A 9,631-nucleotide genomic window follows, 5' to 3' on the forward strand; every position below is an offset into this window, starting at 1 on the left:
CAGATTCTTGGTGGTGAAACTGAAAAAAGAAAGGATTTTCAAACGATCGAAGGCATTATTCCACTCCCACTCTCCGGGATCCCACTGAAGATATCTGATAGGACTGCCACCATATAACCACAAACACCAAGAGCCATGAAACACTATCTGAGGAGAAGGGTCAATCAACCAATGCTTCCCCGAACGACCAACAATCCTCACTGGACTAAGCCTAGTATCTGGGATGATCTCCTCCATACTACATCTCCTCAATCTCCCTCCAGGCATGATAGAGTAAATGATGCAATCTGTAGCCTTGTGGCCCGGGAGAGCAATGACCTGCAAAGGTATGCCTATCCTCCGAAAAACTCCAAGCCAACTCGGATAATAGTTCACCCACACTCCCTGTGGAGCACCCTAACCCCTATGCAGCTCTTGCCTCATAGGATGTTGATCCTTTTTTGGAGGATGAGGCCTTGCAGGCACATGATTTGGATCCCTCACAGGAGGATGCTGCATTACAGTTACAGGATGATTGCACCCTTGAGGATGATGTTGCACATTCACATTGGCATGGTACCTCTCCAGTTCTGAGCACTAGCCCTAGCTTTTCCCCGGAGTGGGAGAGAGAGGTAAGGTTTACATCGTCAGATTTTCCCTCCCTTACCTATGCGAGACGTACTTCCGCCTCTAAAGGGGGTCCTTCGTCGACCACGAGATCTGGTCGTTCCTACTCTGAGTCTTTATGAGGATTGTCTCTTGGAACATTCAGGGTCTTGTGGGTTTTTTTCCGCGTCGACGGAAACAAATTGTACAAACCCAGCTTCATTGTGCAGTCACAGGTGGACCTATGGATATATTGCTCTTGCAAGAGCATAAACTGGATGCTAGTTAGCGTGGGAGATCAGGCAAGCTTCTCTCAGGACACACCTTTTGGTCACCGGCTGTTGGTACCAAGGGTGGTGTTTGTATCTCGGTTTCAGCTTTGATCTTTCCTTGCATCATTGGACATGATGTCATTTTGCCTGCGAGAGCGCAGTGGATCCTTCTTATGCAGGGTACTACACGCATTGGTATTCTCAACCTCTATGCTCCTAACCATAGAGGTGAGAGCTACAGGCACCTCCAAATCGGATCATTGCCCAGTCGTTTTATGTATTAGAGATCCGAATTGCCATGGATCAGCACCCCATGTACGCATCCCTAATCATTTGTTTTCAGATGCAGAACTATCGCGTCGTATGCTTGATATTTGGAGATCTCATGACTTCTTACAGGCCTCTCAAAGCCTGGCCTCTACTCTCTGTGATATTAGTGACTTTTATCACACATGTGCCCTGTCTAAGAGGCAAGAGGCCTTGGACTTAGAAAGGGCTATTAGACGTAGATTGGCTGCCTTGCAAAAAGAGCACGAGAAACATCCTCATGCTCAATGGGTTGAAGATTCTTTATGTACTATTAGAGCAGAACTTCATCACTCTCTTGAGCAGCGCGCGGAGTATCGTTTGCCCAGGAATCCTTTTGGACACAGATGGATGGCAGATGTAACAAACATTTCTTTGCTTCTCACGGACCATCTCATGCCAGAGATAGTGTCAGACAGTTGCAGGATTCACATGGCACTCTTCACTCAGATCCTCCCATGGTTAGACAGATTGCCACCGATTTCTACTGCCAGCTTCTTAGTGCTGAGCCGTATTCTGATCTGAGACACAGGGCACAGAGGAAGGTTTGGAATGCATTGCCACATTTGATCACCGAGGAGATGTGTGCCGCTCTGGATGCCCCTTTTTCTATGCAGGAGTTCAGTAATGCTCTTCATGCCTTACCTCATGGTAAGTGTCCAGGGGAGGATGGCCTCTCCCCTGTTTTTTTCGCTACTTTTTGGGATGAGATTGGGGCTAAGATAACATCGGCTTTGCAGGAGATGTGGGACACACGTTCTATGCCTTCTTCTCTCACTGAGGGGCTTATTTATCTTATTCCTAAGAGCGGGGATAAGACATTGATTGGCCAGTGGAGACCTATCACCTTACTTGGGACTGCCTATAAGATTCTTGCTAAGGCAATGAGAATCAGATTGCAGCCAATTTTGCAGGATGTTATTCATGATACCCAGAATGGATTCTTACACGGCAGGAGCATCTTTGATAACATTTTCTCGTTTTGGGAGGCCATCAAATGGGCTAAAGCGAGCAATCAGCCCTTAGCCATTCTGCTCTTGGATTTTGAGAAGGCCTATGATAGAGTGGATTGGGACTTTCTTGAGGGTACTCTTAGTCATATGGGCTTCTCTCAGAGATGGATCAAGGGAGTTTCATGCATGTATCGTGATGCCCACAGTAGAGTCCTTGCTTGCGGTGATAGAGGAGAGCGGTTTCAGATTTCTCGCTCAGTACGACAGGGCTGCCCATTAGCCCCTTTATTATATATCATAGTTGCAGAGGACATGAGCATCTTTCTCCGCTCCACTGCTGGTATTTCAAGATTGAGGTTGCCTCTTCGTAGCCATGAGGAGTTGGTTGACTCTGAGTTAGCTGCTGATGACACAGCCCTGTTCTTGGAGGCATCACATATATGCTTATGTTCCTTCCGGGTAGCACTAGAGGAGTTCTGTTTGGCAGCAGGGGCACTCATTAATTGGCACAAATCTATTGGTTTTTGGGTTAGTGATTCACCGAGAGTTGATTGGGGTGCAGAGCTTGGTTTTACTTGGATCAACAGAAGATGTACTGCTAGATATTTGGGATGCCAAGTTGGGATTGATATTTCTCCTGCACAACAGTTTGCTCCGTACTTACGAGTATCCGGAAGAAGCTCCTCCATTGGAGCTCCAGGAGATTAGATTTAGCCTCCAGAGCTTTGGTGGCTAATCAGGTTTTGCTTGCCTCAGCTTGGTTTATTGCCTTTTGTTGGTGCTTCTCTCGTGCGTGCATTGGCCAATTACGGAGATTGATCCACAATTTTCTCTCGTTGGATGGCACCTCAGACACTCGTGCCAGGGTTGCTTGGCTCATAGTTATTCAGCCCAAAAGAGAGGGGGGCTTGAATATTATCGATCCGGATGTTCAATGCAGGGCGTTGCTTTGCAAACTTGTGGTCAGAGGTTTCCTACCAGGCACTGAGCCGTGGAAGGATTTTTTCTTGTCTCAGATTTCCAGATGTACACCCAGGGTCGGGAGAGACTGGATGCCCAACACACGTTTTGTGTTCACAGAGGCTGATATTAGGGCACCATCTTCCCCTCTTATTGCAACCATTGTCAGAGCATGGAGAAGCATGAGATATTTTTTGCGACAAAGGCTTCCTAGGTCTTTGGACGAGGCTGACCGACAACCTATTATGTGGAACGAGTTCATTAGGGATGAGGCTGGTCGGCCACTTGGTGCATCTCATTATATGCAATGGTCAGGATGGGAGAGATGCGCATACACAGTTCTTGCTTGGAAGACCTTTAAGAGTCTTCCGGAGGATCCGAGAGTTGCATCCACTCAACATCTTAGGGGCTCTCGCATTCATATTGATCAAATTGATGCAGCTATTCCGCATGAGTGGCTTTCTGGGACCTTTCACGGAGACTATCATCCGAGTTGGCTGGGAGTTTTTTCGAGGATAGGCATACCTCTGCAGGTCATTGCTCAGCGAGGCCAGGAGGATACAGATTTCTTCATGTATTCTATCATGCCTGGTGGGAGATTGAGGAGAAGTACTATGGAGGAGATCATACCAAACACTAGGCTTAGTCCAGTGAGGATTGTTGGTCGCTCGGAGAAGCACTGGTTCATTGACCCTTCTCCTCAGATAGTGACTCATGGCTCTTGGTGTTTGTGGCTATATGGTGGCAGTCCTATCAGATATCTTCAGTGGGATCCAGGAGAGTGGGAGTGGATTGATGCCTTTGAGCCTTTCTTTTTTCAGTTTCACTGTTCGGAATGCCAGGCTTCTCCTCACTCGACAGATGCATAGGATCCTATCTCTCAGGCCTCATTGGGAGAGCTATGATACTTCTCTAGTGATACAGCGCAGATATTAGCATAGACTTTGACACTCATACAAAAGGAGCCAGATCTCTCATTTCTTTTGGTTATTCTTACATGGTGGTCTCCCCACCAATCAGTGGAGATCAGTTTTCCGTGTAGCACCTTCCTGTCCTAGATGTGCGGCAGATTCTGAGTCCGTAAACATTGTCTATGGGGGTGCAGCATTGCATAGCAAATTTGGGGTCCTGTAGCCCAACTTATGGGCAAATTGAGTGGCCGAGCCATGCATGTGACTTGGGGGGCAGTTGCTTGGCTCTCCCAGTCCGGTCCGCAACTTTTTTATGAGGGCAGTGGTACAGATTCTGTTTTTTTCATTCGTAGAGGTATTGCCCATCATGGTTTATTGCAGGATGTTCCTCACTCTGATTATACACCCCCTAGACAGAGGATTGACACCAGCTGGGAGATTATTGCCAGTATTACAACATGGCAGATCTGGAGAGCTAGATGCACGGAGGCTATTGAGGGTGTCCAGATTTTTGGGTCTCAGTGCATTAGTACTATATGGGGTGATATCATCCACACTCTTATGGCTACTTGGGCTCGCATTCAAGGGCCCTCTCGTTCTGCGCAGGCGAAGCGTGTGATATTTATGCAGGAATGGGACCATGGCATCTTCTTTTCCTCTAGTACCACAGGTCTTACATGTCATCATGATGCTCCTCAGTGGTTGAAATCACCTTACATATTGGGGTGATTCTATTCTATTTTTCCGGCTTATAGCTGTGACTGTTGTATGTTTTTCTCATACTTAATAGAAGTGTTTCTGAAAAAAAAAAAGAGTGAAAGGGAGGTTGCCCTTTCGTAAGTCAAGAGGAATTGGTTGACTCTGAGTTAGCTGATGACACAACGATGTTCTTGGAGGCTTCTTATATATGCTTATGTTCCTTCCTGGTAGCACTAGAGTTCTGTTTGGGAGCAGGGACACTTATTAATTGGTAGAAATCTGTTGGTTTTTGGGTTAGTGATTCACGGAGAGTTGCTTGGGGTGCAGAGCTTGGTTTTACTTAGATCAACAGAGGGTGCATTGCGAGATATTTGGGATGCCAAGTTGGGATTGATATTTCTCCTGCACAGTAGTTTGCCCTGGTACTTATGAGTATTTGGAAGAAGCTCCTTCATTGGAGCTCTAGGAGATTAGATTTAGCTTCCAGAGCTAATTAGGTATTGCTTGCCTCAGCTTGGTTTATTGCCTCTTGTTGGTGCTTCTCTCGTGCGTGCATTGTCCAATTGTGGAGATTGATTCGCAATTTTCTCTAGTCAGGTTTGGATGGCACCTTGGACACTCATGCCAGGGTAGCTTGGCTCATAGTTATTCAGCCCAAACGAGAGGGAAGCTTGAATATTATCGATCCGGATGTTCAGTGCAGGGCGTTGCTTTGCAAACTTTCGGTCAGAGGTTTCGTAGGCTGCACTGAGCCTTGGAAGGATTTTTTCTTGCCTCATATTTCCGGATGTACAACCAGGGTTCGGCAGAGACTGGATGCCCAGCACACGATTTTTGTTCACAGAGAATGATATCACGGCACCATCTTCCCCTCTTATTGCAGCCATTGTCAGAGCATGGAGAAGCATGAGATCTTTTTTGCGACAAAGGCTTCCTAGGTCTTTGGATGAGGTTGACCGACAACCTATTATGTGGAACGAGCTCATTAGGAATGAGGCTAGTCGGCCACTTGGTGCATCTCGTTATATGCAGTGGTCAGGATGGGAGAGATGTGCATACACAGTTCTTGCTTGGAAGACCTTTAAGAGTCTTCTGGAGGATCGGAGAGCTGCATCCATTCAACATCTTAGCGGCTCTCGCATTTGTATTGATCAGATTGATGCAACTATTCCGCATGAGTGGCTTATTGGGACCCTTTTTTTTTTTTGAGACTTCTATTAAGTATGAGAAAAACATACAACAATCACAGCTATAAGCCGGAAAAATAGAATAGAATCACCCCAATATGTAAGGTGATTTCAACCACTGAGGAGCATCATGATGACATGTAAGACCTGTGGTACTAGAGGAAAAGAAGATGCCATGGTCCCATTCCTGCATAAATATCACACGCTTCGCCTGCGCAGAACGAGAGGGCCCTTGAATGCGAACCCAAGTAGCCATAAGAGTGTGGATGATATCACCCCATATAGTACTAATGCACTGAGACCCAAAAATCTGGACACCCTCAATAGCCTCCGTGCATCTAGCTCTCCAGATCTGCCATGTTGTAATACTGGCAATAATCTCCCAGCTGGTGTCAATCCTCTGTCTAGGGAGTGTATAATCAGAGTGAGGAACATCCTGCAATAAACCATGATGGGCAATACCTCTACGAATGAAAAAAACAGAATCTGTACCACTGCCATCATAAAAAAGTTGTGGACCGGACTGGGAGAGCTAAGAAACTACCCCCCAAGTCACAGGCATGGCTCGGCCACTCAGTTTGCCCATAAGTCGGGCTACAGGACCCCAAATCTGCTATGCAATGCTGCATCCCCATAGACAATGTTGTACCGACACAAAATCTACCGCACATCTACGACAGGAAGGTGCTACACCGAAAACTCATCTCCACTGATTGGTGGGGAGACCACCAGAATAAGAAAAAGAAATGAGAGATCTGGCTCCTTCTGTATGAGTGCCAAAGTTTATGCCAAAATCTGCGCTGTATCACTGGAGAAATATCATAGCTCTCCCAATGAGGCCTGAGAGAAGGGATCTTATGCATCTGTCGAGTGAGGAGAAGCCTAGCATTCCGAGCAGTAAAACTGAAAAAAGGAAGTCTTTTTAAAGGATCGAAGGCATCAATCCACTCCCACTCTCCTAGATCCCGCTGAAGATATCTGATAGGACTGCCACCATATAGCCACAAACACCAAGAGCCATGAGTCACTATCTGAGGAGAAGAGTCAATGAACCAGTGCTTCCCCGAGCGACCAACAATCCTCACTGGACTAAGCCTAGTATTTGGGATGATCTCCTCCATCCTACATCTCCTCAATCTCCCACCAAGCATAATAGAATAAATGAGGCAATCTGTATCCTCCTGGCCCGGGAGAGCAATGACCTGCAGAGGTATGCCTATCCTCTAAAAAACTCCCAACCCACTCAGATAATAGTCTCCGTGAAAGGTCCCAGAAAGCCACTCATGCGGAATAGTTGCATCAATCTGATCAATACGAATGCGAGAGCCCTTGAGATGCTGAGTGGATGCAACTCTCCGATCCTCCGGAAGACTCTTAAAGGTCTTCCAAGCAAGAACTGTGTATGCGCATCTCTCCCATCCTGACCATTGCATATAACGAGATGCACCAAGTGGCCTTCTGACGAGTTTCGTTGCATGTGAACAGGTGGTAAGTGTATTGCACTTGTTGGTGTAATAGTTTTAATTCTAACCTTTCATTTTACAAGGTTGTAAGTTCGCATTCACTTAAAAGTGGGCACCCACATATGGGCCAAAGTGGGGAGCCACACTTAACCCTTTATGTGTGTGGGGGTGGGTGCATGGCCACCTACCCACACCACACCATGAAGCTGGCCGCCCCCATGCAAACGTGGGGAGCCGGCTAGCTGTGGTCGTTTAACTCCTCTCCAACACTTACAAAGAGGCGACCACCCTTTTGCTCTCCGCCCAGATGATTGTGCGCCTCCTCCTCCTCAAGCTACGCCACCTTCACCTCCTTAGCAGACGGCTGCGCATGCTCTCTAGCAAGTGGCTGTCTCCTATCCGTCGGCGGCTGCTCCTCCCATACAAGCGACTGTACCACCTCACAGGCGGCTGTGCACTGCAGCCAGGCGGCTGCTGTACCTTCAGTTGGCGGCTACATTTGTTTTCCAGCACGCTGCCCTCTCCTCTGCAGGCAGCCATAGCAGGCTGCTGTGCTCCTGCAGCCAGGCGGTTCCACTATCTCCTCAGGCTGCACCACCTCCCTTTTCCTCTCCAGCAAGCGGCTGCCTCCTCTGCATAGCGGCTGCTCCTCCTTCCTTGCAAGCGGCTGTTTCCTCTCCAGCAGGCGGCTACCTACTCTGCATAGCGGCTGCTCCATCTCCTGCACAGCAAGCGGCTGTGCTCCTCTACAGGTGGTTGCACCTCCTTTCCATAGACGGCTACTACAGGCAGCTCTGCTCCTCCTAGGTGGCTACACCTCCTCCTTCTCCTCGACAGGCTGCTGCACCCTGGTGTCCACTTCTAGTAGCTGCACACAGACACCTCGAGTATCTGTCTTCCATTTGCGAACTACAAGTAAGTGAATTCAGATTTAAGTAAAGAACTTTGTTGTAAATCTGATAAAGGATTCTCTCTACCGCTAACACCCGTTCGGTGCCGGGTAGTCCAAGCTTTTGGAGAACCATGGTCCAAAGGTGCTGAGATCGGGAGAGCCAGGCGTTAGTACGGGAGCGCCTGTTTGTGCGTGGTCCTAGAACACCAGTGGGGCGCTCTCCGCGGAGTCCAGTGAAGGCACAGGACCGTAGAGACTGGACCACTCATGTGGTCGCTCTCCTTCGAACATCTACTTCGAGCCTCTTGTTTGGTACTGTATTCATCTCAGTTGTACATGGACATCATCTGGTTCATTGAACCCATGGAGCATTGTATTTGTTAAGTACTCCCAATAATATATCATATATTGAGGGGGGGTCGGCCCGTTCCGGCCCCAGTGCTGGTGTCCATCTATCAACATTTCATTTCTTTTCAATTTTCACTTGTTATTAAGTTGTCCATTTCAAATTGTGATATTAAGTTGTGCTATTACGCGTGTGGGTGTCCAACGGAGTCTATTCCCACTTGACGGGTTCGGTTTCAGCCTTTTTTCGGCGGCTGTTGTCACCAGCAACAACGTGTTTGCTGAGCCGCGCTGCTGAACTGCACCTCCCCTGCAAGAGCTGCCCACTGGCTGCTTTGAGGTCCACCAACTCTCGGGAGCTTTTGGCGGGGCAGTCAGCGGTGCGGGCGTTGCTGCTCTGCTGAAAGGAAGTTAAGAGAGCTGCCAACAGGGTTTGCCTGGAGACTAGAAGAAGCAGGATCACTGACAACTAGCTGTCTCTGCTATGGCCCTTGCTGCTGCAATCGCTTTGTTGTACATGTCTGCGTGGAGAAAAAGGCAGGTGGGGGGAAAACGATTGGGAGAAATTTGCAGTTGCGATCTGCTATCAGCTAGTTGCGATCTGCTGTCAACTAGTTGCGATCTGTGACTCTCAAACCTGCCTTCAACTAGATCAATAGCAACCCTGCTCAGTGTCACTTTGGCTACCAAAATTGCCTCTGTTATCCCTGCTTTCTGGCACTCAATAGGCATGTGCTTGTCATAGTATGAAGAAGATGACTATGTTGCTCTCCTTCTGATGTGTTGTTACTTGAATCTAGCACATTAAGCTAGTAATGACAATATCTTGCTGTAAACTGATGCCATACACTTGCATCTTCCTTCTTCATCTTATTATTTTCTCAATGCATCAGATATGCACTTTGTTTCTTTCTTTAAGAGTGGTTGCTAGTGCTAATTTCTACATCAGATCTGCTCAACTCTTTCTTTCATTTCTGATGCCACTTCTGTTTTGCCAAGATTTGTTGCTTTTTGCACTACATTTGTACACTTATCAAACAGTTGAGAGGAGGGACGAG

This window comes from Cibotium barometz, chromosome 39 (genome assembly GCF_041138505.1).
Source record: "Cibotium barometz isolate CiBa-2024 chromosome 39, ASM4113850v1, whole genome shotgun sequence".
Lineage (NCBI taxonomy): Eukaryota > Viridiplantae > Streptophyta > Polypodiopsida > Cyatheales > Cibotiaceae > Cibotium > Cibotium barometz.